The 16,803-nt window shown below is 38.7% G+C and overlaps 1 protein-coding gene across 3 annotated transcripts in view; it reads left to right on the top strand.

Moving 5' to 3' along the window:
• Positions 1-16,803, top strand: part of DENND2C (DENN domain containing 2C) — an 89,251-nt gene that overhangs the window by 11,972 nt on the left and 60,476 nt on the right. The gene's annotated exons all lie outside the window — the stretch shown is intronic.

The raw sequence follows: 16,803 nt of genomic DNA, 5'->3' as shown, positions 1-16,803 counted from the left end.
ATATATATATATATATATATATATATATATATATATATATACACACAATGGAGTATTACTCGGCAATCAAAAAGAATGAAATCTTGCCATTTGCAACTATGTGGGTGGAACTGGAAGGCATTATGCTACGTGAAATTAGTCAGAGAAAGACAAATATATGACTTCACTCATATGAGGACTTTAAGATACAAAACAGATGATTAATTAATTAATTAATTAATTTAAAAAAATAAAGTGAAGTGTATGTCTGCCCTATAACCAGCAATTCTACTGCTAGGTAATACCCAAGAGATTTAAATAAGTGACTATATACATTAAAGACACATAGAAGAATGTTTATAAGAGCTTTCCTCATAATAGTCAAAACTGGGAACAAATGTTCATGTCTGTCAACAGGAGAATGAATTAATAAATGCTGGTGTTTCTATTAGATGGAATAATACTCAGCAAGGGAAAAAAAACCCTGCTGTTATATACAATAGCATGAATGAATCCTACAGATACTATTTTGCACAAAAGAAACCATACACAAAATACTACTACTGTATGATTTTGTTTAAATGAAATTCAAGAAAAGGCAAAACTAATCCGTGGATTGAAGTCAGATGGGTGATTCCTTCTGGGGGATGGTTACTGCCTGGAAAGGGACTCGAAGGAACCTGAGGTGTGACAGGTGGTTTACACAGGGTATTCATATGTAAAAGTTCTTTGAGCTGTACGCTTAGGATTAGTGGACTTTATGTGCTTTATATATGCTACACTAAAAAAAAGAAAAAAATTTGCACATCTTAGAAAACTCTTGGCACATAGTAAGTGCTTCAGAAGTATTTGGTCTGGTGCCGGGCTGGCTTAGTTGGTGCAGCATGCGACTCTTGATCTCCGGGTCATGAGCTTGAGCTTCACGTTGAGTGAAGAGATTACTTTAAAAAAAAAAAAAAAGAAAGAACTATTTGTTACTGTTGTTCTATTTGTCAGGAATGCCTCTCAGTTTTGTTCTTTTGGTAGATGCTTTCTCATCTGTCAAATTTCATTTAATAATAAACTGCCTATAATTATATATAAATGTCCTGTAAGTGTGTTTGTATTTTATTTTCATGTGTATGATTTTCTAATGGAATATAGTATGGAGTGAAAGGTACATAGACTGGTTTCAGAGTATGGTTCTGTCACTTAACCACGTGCCTTTGCACCTCTGTTTTCTGTCTGTAAATGAGGACAATAATACCTGCCTGTGGCACAGATTTTTTGCCAACTCTAATGTCCATTCTCTTAAGACACAGAAGTCAATTTTTTGGCTGGGCACATTGCAGGATAAAAAGATGAATGATTACGGTGCCTGGGTGGCTCAGTCGGTTAAGCGTCCGACTCTTGGTTTTGGCTCAGGTCATGACCTCGTGGTTTGTGGGTTCGAGCCCCACATTGGACTCTGTCCTGACAGTGTGGAGCCTGTGTGGGATTCTCTCTCTCCCCACTCTCTCTACCCCTACCCAACTCGTGCTCTATCTCTCTCTTAAAATAAATAAACTTAAAAAAAAAAAAAGGTGACTTATTATGTTTCCCAGTCTCACATGTATCTAGTACATGTGACTAAGTCCTGGTCAGTGGGCAATCAGCAAAAGCATTATATGGGACTTTCAGGAATGCTGCTTTAATAGAGCTGCCTTTTTTCCTTTCTACTTCCTGGAATGCATGTGTAATAGCTGGAACTCTAACAGCTCATATGAACTATGAAGTGATTGTGAAGATAGAAGCTATGCGTTGGGGATGGCATAGCAGAAGCATTGGAGCTCAAGGACCTTGGGGCACCTTAGGCTGCTACTCACCTTCCTTCCTTCCTTTCTCCTTCCTTCCTTCCTTCCTCCCTCGTTTCCTTCCTTCCAGTAAGTCTATGCCCAACGTGGAGCTCGAACTCACAACCCAGAGATCAAGAGTTGTGTGCTTCACCAACTGAGCCAGCCAGGTGCCACTCTCTCTTTTTTTAAGTGGAGAGAAACAGACATCTCTTTGTTTAAAAACATTGGCTAAGCTCCTGCCATTTTCAGTTTTTAAGTGATCTGTACACAAACTTAATCCTAACTGATATACGACCTCAAAGAGGTGCTCCAAAAATCGATATAAAGTGACTGAAATGGTTGGCATATAATAGTTACTTAATAAAGCTCAACTGCTGTTACTGCTGTTTTAGTTCCCAAAATGCCTTATATGAAGTAGGTGTTCAGAACATACATGATGAATCTTCTAAAAGTAAGTTATCTTTTTTTTTTGAAACAAATGTTATACAAGTGATTTATGTTTATTTTTAAAAATTAGAAAATACAGGGGTGCCTGGGTGGCTCAGTTGATTAAGTGTCCAGCTTCAGCTCAGGTTATGATCTTGTGGTTTGTGAGTTCAAGCCCGTCATCAGTCTGTCTGCTGTCAGCACAGAGCCTGCTTCAGATCCTCTGTACCCCTCTCTCTTTGCCTTTCCCCTGCTTGCGTGCTCTCTCTCTCTCTTTCTCAAAAATAAACATCTAAAAACTAAAATTAAAAAATTTGAAAGTAAAGATTAACCAAAAGAAAACTCACCATAGTTCTATTACTTAGAGATAATCTCTGTTAACATTTTGGTATATATCCATGTTTACTTTTAAATTTTATGTATTTATTCATACAGGTTTTTGAATTATACTGCACAGTCTTTTATAACATTTTTCTTTTACTTACTAGATTTTGAACAGGGTATAACTTAATAGTATTTCAGTCTATGGGTTTGCCATAATATTGTACATCTAACGTACAGTAAATAAATACATTTAATGATAGTCCCTATTAGAAATTTATTTTCCATTTTACAGTAATCGAAATCCACTCTTTCATATACATTTGTGAATTTATCCAGCGACTTCCCTTGGATAAATTATTAGAAGTGATATTTCTGCAATATTATGTGTGTTCATTTTTTTTAAAAAGCATTAAGATTTTAGTATAGAAAAATGTAAAGAATGCAATGTAATTTTTTTTGTTTTTTTATAAAGTTTATTTTTGAGACAGAGAGAGACAGAGCATGAACAGGGGAGGGGCAGAGAGAGAGGGAGACACAGAATCTGAAGCAGGCTCCAGGCTCGGAGCCATCAGCCCAGAGCCCGACGTGGGGCTCGAACTCACGGACCGCGAGATCACGACCTGAGCTGAAGTCGGACGCTTAACCGACTGAGCCACCCAGGTGCCCCAAGAATACAATTTAAAAGAGCCATTTTTCCACCATCCAAGTAGATCCTGTCTTAACATTAAAAAACAACAACAAAAGTATGTAATACCAGTTTAAAAAAAAGGTTCAAGCATTATAAAGTTATAAAATGGAGAGTAAAAAACTTGTTTCAAGTCCTTGCTGGTCTCATCGTTGATGATTTCTTGCTTATCCACTATAATGCAATAAGCAGCGTCCATAAAATTTAATCTTCCAAAACACTGAGTCATGGTATTACAAAAACAATACAAAAAAAATGTTTAAAGTATGGTCTGATTGTATAAAAAGTATCGGTGTGAAGATGATGAAACTTTTACTGACAGAACTGACCTTATACTGAACCGAGAAAATCCAAATGATGGTAAGATGATCACTTCCTAACTACCCCTTTCGTTCACGTTGAGGAAGAGAAAAGGCCTAGTCCACCCACTCCATATCAGAGAAGGAGGCTGGACAGAGGAGGAGTCAGTTATATAATATTCAGTTCACATGATGGCAAGGTGTGTGTGTGTGTGTGTGTGTGTGTGTGTGTGTGTGCATGTGCACATTTGTTTGTGAATGGGTATGTATATAGATATATGTATATCTTTTTTAAAAGGGTATAGAGAAGGAATCATACTAGAGAAATTGTTTCCCCCACTTTTATTTTGCACATTTTCCCATATCTACACATAGATCTCTACCTCATTCTTTTTAATACTTGCATGGTATAGGTAGGTATCTCCCATTTTTTGAAAGTTCACATTAGGCTGTTTGCTTTTACAGGCAATCTACCTGTGTCCCTGTTTTTGCTAACTGAAAGAAATCTGAAGAGGACATTCACTGCCACAAAGAAAGGCAAAAAGTGAAAGTAGCGTTCAGCATTTATTTTGCATTGAACTGAGCTATTATAGACGCACTCAGCTAGAGTATCTCTGCGGAGCTCCTGCCCCTGGAACTACACTCCGCATCTCAGCATCAGCCACCATGGCTTTGAACTGCATCTGTGAGCATCTATACTTGAGCTCAGTTTATTTTGTGCATCTATTAGCAAGATGTGTGCTAAGGTATCAGAATCCTGAGAGAGGCTATTTTGGGGGGTCTGGGAAAGCTGAAACAATTTTCCTTATAAATTAATGGTAATTACTTTTTCACTTTATGCCAATTTGGGTTATGAAAGGTTTCATAGAAATGCCCTATTTTCAGATGGTGGGGAGGCCTGTATTCAATGGTCAAGGTGTTCTGTTTGAGTGGCTTGTCTGTTACGCATAGGCACCCAGCTGACAGGCTGAAACCCAGCCTGAGGTTCACTTGTCAGTACTCGATGCCAGTCTGCCCCCACTTCCTCACCCAGCCCTGGCTCTAACAGTCCACCCCGGCCACTCATCAGCCTGGCTGCCCCCTCATTCTTCTCAGGCATTAACATCTGCAGGGCCTGGCCTCTTGACCTTGTTCAGGCCCTGTCTGCTACACCAACAGCCCTCCTATGCGCATGCTGTCCTGACTCCCCAAGCTCTGGTGCTCTCACCCCCCCCCCCCCCCCCCGGCTCTGCTCTGATGTGGCTCCTTAGCATCAGGCATGGATGCCTGCCTTACACTCAGTTCCCCCTGACCCTTTAGTTCCGAATAGGCCAGGAGGAGAAGAGGGAGAGTAGTAACTATGATTGCTTTTAAGTGATATTGTTGGGCCTGAGGGTTTCATACATTACAGACCTAAAACTTCGTGTGTTTTAAATGGTAATTTGAGGAATAGGAGACATGTTTAATAACTATGTGAATGTACTTTGTGTTGCTTTTATATTGTCAAGTGAGATAAAATATCCGTTGAATGTGTAATTTTGGGATGATTTGCAAACTCGAGAAATCTGTCTTCTGGCTTTTTGGCTTTAGAATAAGATAGGAAGTTACATTGTTCAGGGGATATGAATGTACGTTTTTAGGAGAGCCTGTTATGTCTATAGTTTTAAATCCTTGAAAAGTACGTTGTTTATATAACACTAAAAAAGACAGGATACGAGTTCGTATATACTATAATTGCTACTATATAAAAATGTGCTTATGAAAAAAAAGACAGGAAATATACTAAAATATACTAGTGATTACCGGAGATGGTAGGCTTACAGGTATTTTCCTCTCATTTTCTCTCTTTTCAAAATTTCTAAAAAGTGGTAGTAGTACTTTATGATATTTAAAACTTTAAAAAAATGTTTCTTTTTACTTTCTGGAATTTTTTCCCAACCTTTGAACACTATAGGAAGTAAGAATTTTGCTGTCTTTATTTTCCAGTGTCTTGCTAAGAATTTAGCCAAGATTTAGTTTGTGATGTAAAAACTGTGTTACTTGGGGGCACCTCGTGGCTCAGTCCATTAACCTTCTAACTTCGGCTCAGGTCACGATCTCACGATTTGTGAGTTCAAGCGCCCCCATTGGGCTCTGTGCTGACAGCTCAGAGCCTTGAGTCTGCTTTGAATTCTGTGTCTCCCTCTCTTTCTGCCCCTCTGCCCTCGCGTTCTGTCTCTCTCTCAAAATAAATAAACATTAAAAATAATAATAATAATAATAATAATAATAATAATAAAACAAGCTATTTTGAAGCTATTTCTAAAGTATACAAGTTCTAGTTTGGGACAGTTATTTCTTTAGAGGAGGTTTTGAAAAGGATGATTAGATCAAAAAATTAAGATAAACCACTTAATTATTTGGATGGTTACTAACATTGCATTAATTTAATGTAATTGTAAAGTTTCATGTTATTAAACTTACTTTTATATGTAATTTTTCACACTGTGGCATTTTATAAAACTTCCTCTTCTGCTGAAACATTTAATTTGACCATTGTACCTAAGCAGCCTTTAAAATTTAGCTATGAACCAGCATTTTTTATCCCGCTCAGCAGGGGTGGATACCAATCCCTGTGTTTCTCCTATTCTGGGTAGAAGTTAAGCACTTTGAGTGATTATCTTAAGCTTCCGGTCCCTTAGTGTGAGGTGGGCAGGAAGTACCTCCCCCTTTTCCCTTAGGAGGCAAGGAAACACACACCGCCCAATTTCTTTAAAGAAGTTCTTTATATTGTCCCTCGTAACCCTTACAACTAACTAATTATAATTCCTTTTACATAGTTTTGACAAGGGTAATGAACTGATGTTAACACAGCCAGTTTGGGGCTGCCCTACTTCATAAGCCTTGCACTTTTCTTTAGAATATGGAAGTGTTGGACTCCTATTGTTTTGATCTTGGCCTTTGAGGCCCCTGCTGAAACTCTGAGAGGACAGGAAAAGTTGCATTTGACATCCTGTTATATTAGCTGATATTATTGTTATGTCTGCCCACAAACAAGTAATACGTACTGGTTAAATGCAGAAGCTTTGGAGTAAAGCGGAACTAAGTTTGTGTTACCTGGGTAACATACCCAACCCGTTCAGTCTCAGCTTCCTCATCTACAAAAGGGGGGTAATAATAACTATTTGTCAGAGCTGTGAGAATCAAATGTAATAATGCACGTAGGTACTAAGCACAATGCTTGGCACCTGAAACATTTAATAAGTGATAATAATGATCATTTAAAATATCACATCACCTGGGGTGCCTGAGTGGCTCAGTCGGTTGAGTGTCCTGCTTCGGCTTAGGTCCTGATCTCCCGGTTCGTGGGTTTGAGCCCCGTGTCGGGCCCTGTGCTGACAGCCTGGAGCCTGGAGCCTACTTTGGATTCTGTCTCTGCTCCTCCCCAGCTCATGTTCTGTCTCTCTCTCTCTCTCTCCTTCAAAAATAAATAAACATTAAAAAAAATTTTTTTAATAAAATAAAATATCACATCACTATGCAAAGATACCTCTTCTGTGCCACCTGGATTTTTTTCTCTTTACCCTACATTTGCTGAAAATATTTGGGTTGTGGTAATTAAGTTCTCCTGCTGATAAGAGACATAAGAACTGAATTAGAGAGGACCGCTTTGACGTCGGTCATGCTATTAGTGACACTGAATACTCTCTTGTTGACTTACTACAGCATTCTTTATGGGACAGGAGCAGTGGTGTGAATAACAAATCATATCATTAGCTTATTTGGAAGATATCTTTTAAAACTTAGGGATTATGAATTTAAGAAACAAAAAACAAATGAACATGGGGAAGGGAAGGAAAAATAAGATAAAAACAGAGAGGGAGGCAAACCATAAGAGACTCTGAAATACAGAGAACAAACTGAGGGTTGCTGGCAGGGTGTTGGGGGGGGATGGGCTAAATGGGTGAAGGGCATTAACGAGGGCACTTTTTGGGATGACCACTGGGTGTCAAATGTAAGTGATGAATCAGTAAATTCTACTCCCGAAACTATTATTACACTATATGTTAACTCACTTGGATTTAAATTTTTAAAAAATGAAAAGAAAAAAAAACTTACGGATTATATTATGTATTTTTTTCAAAGTATCTTTCTAAATTTATTTTTCTTATTTTCCTTGGTAAATTTAGTTGAGTATCTTTCAAATGTATTTGGTAAAACACTACTTTATAGGCTAACTGCATTACAGTAGTATTCTATTTAGTATTATGTTCCAGTCCAAAGATGTGGTCTCAACAGCGTACTAATTAACATATGTGTTATAACAGGGGGTATACTGTAAGAAAATTAGTTTGCATTCTTTTCACAAACATAGCAGGAAGGCATGACGTAGAAGCCAATGAAATGGCTTAACAAAGTTGGGCAGAATATTAGATTTGAACAAATACTAGATTTGAGCAGGGCATTATCATATTGTGGGTCAACTAGATAGTCATAATCGAGTTTTGGTGAGTGGAGTGCCAACTGTATAAATTAAACTGTTGTCATCCTCTGTAGGCAGAACAATACTTTTACGTCTCTGTTTTGCTACCTCTAACATCTACACCTCTATTTTGCTCTGTTTTGCTACACCTGTGTTTCATCTTCAACTGTAGCACTTTTACACCTTTCATATCACAAATTGAAGGTGCATCCCAAAGAGATTTTGAGGTTTATAAAGGAGACAAATAGGACAAGGCAAGAGTTGCTGGGAGCTTGGTCCCTGTACTCCTGATACGAGAATCGGGTAAGGACTTTTAGTGCGCACAGCACTCCTGGCTCCTGTGAATCTAAATCCAACTCTTTATTGGTATCTGTGCTCCAGAGTAACTCTTTGGAAATCCGAATTGTCTCCTAAATTCTAAGAGGTATGGTTAGCTGAAGAGCCTGCTTCTACACTCCTAGGGATTTTGAATTTCTCTGTAAGCTCTGATATAAACTTGGCTAACTTCATGGTTTAAGATGTTGGTTTGGGAACTTAGTTCTACTTTAAGGCCTGTTTTACCAGGGGCCCATACAGCCTCTTAGGACTGGTACATTTCTGGATATGGTACACTATACAATTAACCATACCTAGCATGGCTCTAAACTAGATTATTGACCGAACACTAGATTGAAGTCTAGCTGCAACAGAAGCACAGCTACTAATTTGATTGCCAGCCTCCTTGAAATGTAGACGGAGGAACGCTTTTCTCAAATCGCATTCTTCTTTCTTCCAGCCTCTAGTGCATGTGTCCCCTGCTCCCCCAGGCTTCTTTTGTGTTTCCCTGTCATTTGGGAAAAGCCTAAGACTGTCCAGATGTAAATGACCTCTGTAGGCATGTATTTTGCACCTTTCAGAAGACAGTTCTTGGTGAGTAGTTAACAATACTGTTGCTAAGAGAGCAGATCTTAAATGTTCTCGATACAAAATAAAATAGTAATGAGTTGATGAATGTGTTAACTAACCTTATTGTGATAATCATTTCAGAGTATATGCACTTACCAAATCATGTTGTACGCCTTAAGCTCACACAATATCCTATGTCAGTTATACCTCAATAAAGCTGTGGAGGAAAATACTTCTTACATCTTCTCTGTACCCTGAGTTTCAAAGGAAAGAGTTGTTTGCATTTTATACTCATAAAACTTTTGGTCGCCTGGTTACTTTAGCAGACCCCTGAATATTCTCAGTTTACTTGTGTAAAATGGTAAACTTTAAAGGTAATACACGTGTAAGTTGGAATACTTTACTCTGTACTCATGGTCTTCTACGGGTGCACAAGGTGATACACTGAGATGAAAAGAGCATTAGCATTGTTTTTGTATCAGTTTTCATCTAAAAAAGCAATAAATTAGGCTGTACTAAATTAATGTACAGACTGACACTGATGCCTTCACTCCTGTCAGAGTTCATTTATGGGATTAATCCCCAGGGAAAGAGTGCTCATCCCCCAGCAAAAAGGAGTTGACAGTGACATCCTCACTTTCTGTTTACTTTTACCTGTTGCAACACATAGCAGTTTTTATGTGTCCAGCTTATGTGTGTCTAAGTAGGTAGATTTAAAAATTATATTTTATTTAAATTTTTTAAATGTTTATTTATTTTTGAGAGAGAGAGACAGAATGCAAGCAGGGGAGGTGCAGAGAGAGAGGGAGACACAGAATCCGAAGCAGGCTCCAGGCTCTGAGCTGTCAGCACAAAGGCCAACGCAGGGTTCGAACCCACAAGCTGTGAAATTGTGACCTGAGCCAAAGTGAGACACTTAACCGTCTGAGCCACCCAGGTGCTCCTTAAGATTTTATTTTTAAATAATCTCTATACCCAAAGTGGGGCTCTAACTCACAACCCTCAGATCAAGAGTCACACATGCCACTGACTGAGCCAGCCAGGTACCCCTACAAATTATATTTTAAATGGTAGAATCATTACAATCCTTTGAGAATAGGATGAACAATAGCCTTGAAAATAATTTGTATCTCAGGGGTGCCTGGGTGGCTCAGTCAGTTAAGTATCTGACTTTGGCTCAGGTCATGACCTCATGGTTGGTGAGTTTGAGCCCCCCATCAAGACTCTGCTTTCAGCACAGAATCCGCTTCAGATCCTCTGTCCCCCTCTCCCTCTGATTCTCCCCAACTTGTTCTCTCTCTCTCTAAATAAACTTACAAAAAAAAAAAAGAATTTGTATTTCATGTAGTTTCTTAGTTTGTTATGGAGAAGTATTTTTAAAAGTTTAGAAGTTGAAAGTTTAAAAGTTTAAAATATTTCCTTTACCAGTAGAAAAGTTCCAGAACTGTTGGGTTTCTGTAATAACAATTGATTATTGGCAGAAATTTTTAAAAATATAGACACATTCAATATATCCCTTCAAGGTAAAAGTGATGTTTTAAGAATGAATGAGAACTCTATTGTTTTTCTGAAGAATCTCATGATTTAGAGAGAGGATTTGGTGTTTGGAAGTGTTTTCATTGCTATTTATTGTTGCCCAAAACAAAGGATGTATATCATCTATAAAAGCTTCATATCTGCACACTTAGGACCCTTGGAAACAATTTTCTGGTCTGTTTTAAAATCTTTCAGAGGTACCTGGGTGACTTAGTTGGTTAAGTATCCAACTTCAGCTCAAGTCATGATCTCACAGTTTGTGACTTCAAGCCCCGCATCGGGCTCACTGTCGTCAGCTCAGAGCTGGCTTTGGATCCTCTGTCCCCCCTCTCTCTGCCCCTCCCCGCCACTCAAAATGAGTAAACATTTAAAAAAATTAAATCTTGGGGCACCTGGGTGGCTCAGTCGGTTGAGCGTTTGACTTCGGGTCAGGTTATGATCTCGAGGTCCATGGGTTCAAACCCTGCATTGAGCTCTGTGCCGACAGCTCAGAGCCTGGAGCCTGCTTTGGATTCTGTGTCTCCCTCTCTCTCTGCCCCTCCCCAACTTGTGTTCTGTCTCTCTCCCTCTCTCAAAAATAAATAAACATTAAAAATTTTTTTTTAAATAAAATAAAACCTTTCAAAGTAGTTCCAATGGATTTTTCATCAGTTTATTAAAAAATTAAATATTTAACACGGACCAATTAGTTTGCAAATATAGTGCATAGACTTTGGAGAAGATGGAAATATACCAGCCAGATTTCAGCAGAAACTTTTGCTTAGTTGTGAATGGAATTCAAGGATGAGGATTTCAATTCAGTCCACAAAGCTCTTCTTTCTTTGGCTCCTAGGTATTGTGGTGAGCTATCTTTTTCAACTCCTATAACCCTTTGTATTAGTCAGCTCAGCTGCCATAACAAAGTACCACAGACTCAGTGACTTAAACAGTGGAGTTTATGTTCTTACACTTTTGGAGGGTAGATGTCTGAAATTAAGGTGTTGGTTTCTTCTGGGGCCTCTCTCCTTGGCTTTATAGATGGCTGTCTTCTCCCTGTGTCTTCACATGGTCTTCTTTCTGTGTCTGTGTCCCAAATTCCTTTTCTTATAGGGATACCAGTTATATTGGATTAGGGCCCACTCTAGTGATTTTATTTTAACTTGATTACATTTTGAAAGACTGTCTCCAAATGCAGTCATATTCTGAGATACTGGGGGTTGGGACTTCAACACATGAATGAGGGAGGGGATGGGGGAGAGACACAATCCAGCCCATAACACACTTAGAATCAAGCAGAAAATACGCTGAATTTAGAACTAGATATTTGAATCACTGTTTCAAGAAAAAAAATCATGTACAATCACATTGCTCTTACATAAAATATTTACAATTTATAATACTTTAGTAAGAATGAAATGGTTCTTTTGTCCTCCATCTATATAGTTAATTTTTAACAAAGCTAATAAAATAAAATTATTTTTAACAATATCTCATGCTTTAGGGTGCTTGGGTGGCTCAGCTCAGGTCATGCATGATCTCACGGTTCATGGGTTCGAGCCCCGCGTTGGGCTCTGTGCTGACAGCTCAGAGCCTGGAGCCTGCTTCAGATTCTGTCTCTGTCTCCCCTGCTCATTCTCTCTCTCAAAAATAAAATAAACATTAAAAAATTTTAAAAAGTATATCTCGGGGCACCTGGGTGGCTCAGTCGGTTAAGCGTCCGACTTCGGCTCAGGTCATGATCTCACGGTCTGTGAGTTCGAGCCCCGTGTCGGGCTCTGTGCTGATAGCTCGGAGCCTGGAGCCTGCTTCAATTCTGTGTCTCCCACTCTCTCTGTCCCTGCCCTGCCTGTGCTCTCTGACTCTCATAAATGAATAAATGTTAAAAAAAATGTTTTTAATTAAAAAATATATCTCGTGCTTTAAAATTTTTCATTTTATAGTATGCATATTATTATAGTTGTGTCTAATTTATAAATATACATAAATCATTTTTTTCATAGGAGTTTCAAATCAGAGTTTGGAGACCTCTGACTTTAGATATGTCCCTTATCAAAATGTCTTTATCTTGAAGGTAATATGCTATTTGCTAATAAGAACAAGAGTTTTAGAGTTCAAATTCCAGTTTTTCCACTTAATAATGTAATGTATATGACCCTAAAAAGTTATTCAACCCAGGGTGCCTGGGTGGCTCAGTCGGTAGAGCTTCCTACTCTTGGTTTTGGCTCAGGTCATGGTTTGTGGGATTGGGCCCTGAATCAGGCTCTGTGCTGACAGCACGAAGCCTGCTTGTGATTTTCTCTCTCTCTCCCTCTCTCTCTGCCTCTCTCCTGTGCTCGCTCTCTCTCTCAAATAAATAAACATTTAAAAATGTTATCTAATCCTGGGATGCTTGGCTGGCTCAGTCAGTAGAGCATTGGACTCTTGATCTCAGGGTCATCAGTTCAAGCCCCACTTTGGGTGTGGAGCCTACTTTAAAAAAAAATTATCTAACCCTGCTAAGCCTCAATTTTCTCACCTAGAAAATCAAAATATCTTCCTCCAGAGATTGTTGTGAGGATTAAATGAGATGTGTATAGTGCCCAACAAATCATAAATATATAAAAAGGACCTTACTATTGTGGTGCTTGTTATCATTTTAAATAAGCTGTTTTGGTGTTACTCATTTATCCTTAAAGTATTTTAACATGTTTTCCCCTCCTACAAATGGGGCAACTTCAAATCATTAGAAACTCTTAAAGTAACAGGCATTGCTGATTTTCATAAACCTTTCCTCTTTTTACATCCTTTTTTTTAAATTTTATTTTTTATTTTTTAAATTTACATCCAAATTAGTTAGCATATAGTGCAACAGTGATTTCAGGAGTAGATTCCTTAGTGCCCCTTACCCATTAAGCCCATCCCCCCTCCCACTCCCCCTCCCCTAACCCTCAGTTTGTTCTCCATATTTATGAGTCTCTTGTGTTTTGGCCCCCTCCCTGTTTTTATATTATTTTTGTTTCCCTTCCCTTAGGTTCATCTGTTTTGTCTCTTAAAGTTCTAATAGGAGTGAAGTCATATGATATTTGTCTTTCTCTGACTGACTAATTTCACTTAGTATAATACCCTCCAGTTCCATCCACGTAGTAGCAAATGGCAAGATTTCATTCTTTTTGATTGCCGAGAAATACTCCATTGTATATATATACCACATCTTCTTTATCCATTCATCCATCGATGGACATTTGGGCTCTTTCCATACTTTGGCTATTGTTGATAGTGCTGCTATAAACATGGGGGTGCATGTGTCCCTTCGAAACAGCACACCTGTATCCCTTGGATAAATGCCTAGTAGTGCAATTGCTGGGTTGTAGGGTAGTTCTATTTTTAGTTTCTTGAGGAACCTCCATACTGTTTTCCAGAGTGGCTGCACCAGCTTGCATTCCCATCCTCTTTATACATTCTCATATTTAGGGTTTAGTCATTAATTCAGCAAATATTTATTGAGGGATTACTGTATGGGGCACACTCTTCTAGGTGCTGGGAATATAGTCATGAACAATCTTATGTTCCAGTCGGGAAGACAAACAAGAAGTGAACAAACAAATAATGGAATTTCAGGTAAATGATTAGCTCTATGGAGAAAATATAGCAGAGTGAAGGCATAGAAAAATATGTGGGGGAAGAAGCCTTATTTTTATTTTTTTTAATGTTAATTTTGAGAGAGAGAGAGCTCACACACAACTGGGGTAGGGATGGAGGGGCATAGGATCTGAAGCAGTCTCTGCACTGACAGCAGAGAGCTGACACGGGGCTTGAACCTGAGAACCACAAGTTCATGACCTGAGCCGAAGATGGATGCTTAAGTGACTGAGACACCCAGGCGCCCCAAAAGAAGCCTTACCTTAGATAAGATGGACAGGAGATGTGAAAAATGAGTAGAAATCAGAAAACAAGAGAGGGAGAAATGATGGCGTGGATTGGTGTGGTAGCAATGAAGATAGTGAGTGGTCAGGATAAGAGGTATGTTTTGAAGTTGGAATTACCCTTTGTCTAGTCAGCTTAGGCTGCTATAACAAAAATACCATCGACTGGGTGGCTTAACAAATATTTATTTCTCACAGTTCTAGAGGCTGAGAAGTCCAATATCAAGGTGCCATCCAGTTGGGTTCCTGGTGAGGGCTCTCTTCCTGGTTTACAGATGGCTGTCTTGTTGTATCCTCCCATGGTGGAGAGAGAGATCATCTATCTCTCTTATGTTTCTTCTTATAAGGGCACTCATCCCATTCATGAGTACTTCATCCTCATGACCTCCCAAAGGCCTCATCTCCAATACCATCCCATTGAGGATTAGGGCTTCAACATAGGAATTTGGGGGGGGGGGGACACATTCAGTCAGTAACACCATTGGGTTAGTTATGAGAGTAGTTCCCAGGGTTACGCAGCTTTGTTAAGTAAAATCTCCATCAGTACCCATTAGATTCAGTGAACAGCGAAGAATTGTAGTCATTTGGAAGTTTTTTGAAGTGTGGATAACCAGCCATTTAACACAGTCACGAAGTTAGCATTATTCTAATTCTTTGACTTGTGCCTCAACATCTGAATATAATCTGCATTAAGTCAACTGTCATTTTTCATCCTTTCATTAAAAAAAAAAAAAAAAACTCAGGAAGGGGCACCTGGGTGGCTCAGTCAGTTAAGTGTCCGACTCTTGATCTCAGCTTGAGTCTTGAGCTCAGGGTCGTGAGTTCAGGCCCTGAATTGGGCTCCGTGCTGGGTGTGAAGCCCGATTGAAAAAAGAAAATAGCTAAAAAACAAAACAAAACAAAACCAAAAACCTCAGAAAATCACCATGACAGAGGTCTTAAGAGAGTTGATTGAACTATTAAGGCATTAAATTTATTTTTTGAAGAATCCTATTGCTTGTTTTGCAGTTAAGCACAATAACTGTTAAGAAGTTTATATTGTCTATTATTAGTAATATTAGGGTTTTTTTTAAGTTTCTTTGCTATTTTGAGTATCATTTTTAGTTACCTATAAGGCTGTTTCCTCTGATTAGGAGTGAGATAAAAGGCTGATATCCTGTTTGTGCTTGCTTTGAAGGTTTGTTGCTCAAGGAACAGTTGACAAGCTGGTAAAAGTTCGAGAGGTAGAAGCCAGTTTGACATTTTTTTTTTCTCTTTTGCTTTAAAATATTTGAAGCAAATTCAATGGAGAATTTTATTGGCCTCTGTGCTGACAGTGTGGAACCTGCTTGAGATTCTCTCTCTTTCCCTCTCTCTCTGCCCCTCCAGTGTGTGCACTCTGTCAAGAAAGAAAGAAAGAGGGGCGCCTGGGTGGCGCAGTCGGTTAAGCGTCCGACTTCAGCTAGGTCATGATCTTGCGGTCCGTGAGTTCGAGCCCTGCGTCAGGCTCTGGGCTGATGGCTCAGAGCCTGGAGCCTCTTTCCGATTCTGTGTCTCCCTCTCTCTCTGCCCCTCCCCCGTTCATGCTCTGTCTCTCTCTGTCCCAAAAATAAGTAAACGTTGAAAAAAAAATTAAAAAAAAAAAGAAAGAAAGAAAGAATGAATGAATAAATAAATAACTTTAAAAAGTAAAAAAGTAAAAGCACACATATGTGTACCTATGACATTTTTAAAAAGCTGCGTGATTGGCTTGTCCACAGTTTCTACATAAATTTTTGTTGGCCCTGTGTTTATTTGTTTTGCCATTTTGTCAGCATTGACCAACACCACAAATAGTAGCAAGAATCAAATGTTTCAGGTGTGTTTGTGGAGGAAAAAACTTAATATTGAGGAAATTCTATCCATTAATTTAACTTATTTCTGCAAGCTAGTGTGTAGGATGTTACTTACTTTTTATATCAGATCTTAGAAGTCCATTGTTCCTTGGGAGCATGTTGTGATAACCCCTTTGGTAAATTATGGAGTTCCTCCAAAAGGTCTTAACTATGACTTGATCTTAGATATCTAAGTATTAGAAATATCACTTTGGCAACAGTGTTGGAAGGAGGTGGATACTGGAAGCAGGTAGGCCATCTAGGAGACTACATCATGGTAGTTCTAGAAGAATGATAAGGACATGAACTGAGGTTGCTGTAATAGGGATAGAAATAGACATTCAGGAGGTTAGATTGGTGAGAATGTGTACTGGCACTTACATACGTATAATATTTAAATAAGTTGTGACAGTAGTGTCATAACTGTTCTTGGGCACTTACTTTGTTTAAGACACTTTATTATCTCATTTGATCCTTGCAGTAACTCTACAGGTGAGTGTTATTCCCTTGTTATAGAGTAAAGCTTGGATGGGTTAAGAGTACAAGGCACACCATTAAGTAAGTTGCAGAAAAATTGAATCCAGGTGTCCAGCTGTAAAGCCCGCACTCTTTGTATCCTATACTGTGATGCCTCCCTTATAAATATTATGGTCTCCACCTATATATTTTTTTATTTTAAT

The sequence above is a fragment of the Herpailurus yagouaroundi genome, unplaced genomic scaffold (genome assembly GCF_014898765.1).
Source record: "Herpailurus yagouaroundi ecotype Mexico unplaced genomic scaffold, PumYag 77, whole genome shotgun sequence".
In the NCBI taxonomy this organism is placed as follows: domain Eukaryota; kingdom Metazoa; phylum Chordata; class Mammalia; order Carnivora; family Felidae; genus Herpailurus; species Herpailurus yagouaroundi.
This window is presented reverse-complemented; position numbering and strand designations above follow the sequence as displayed.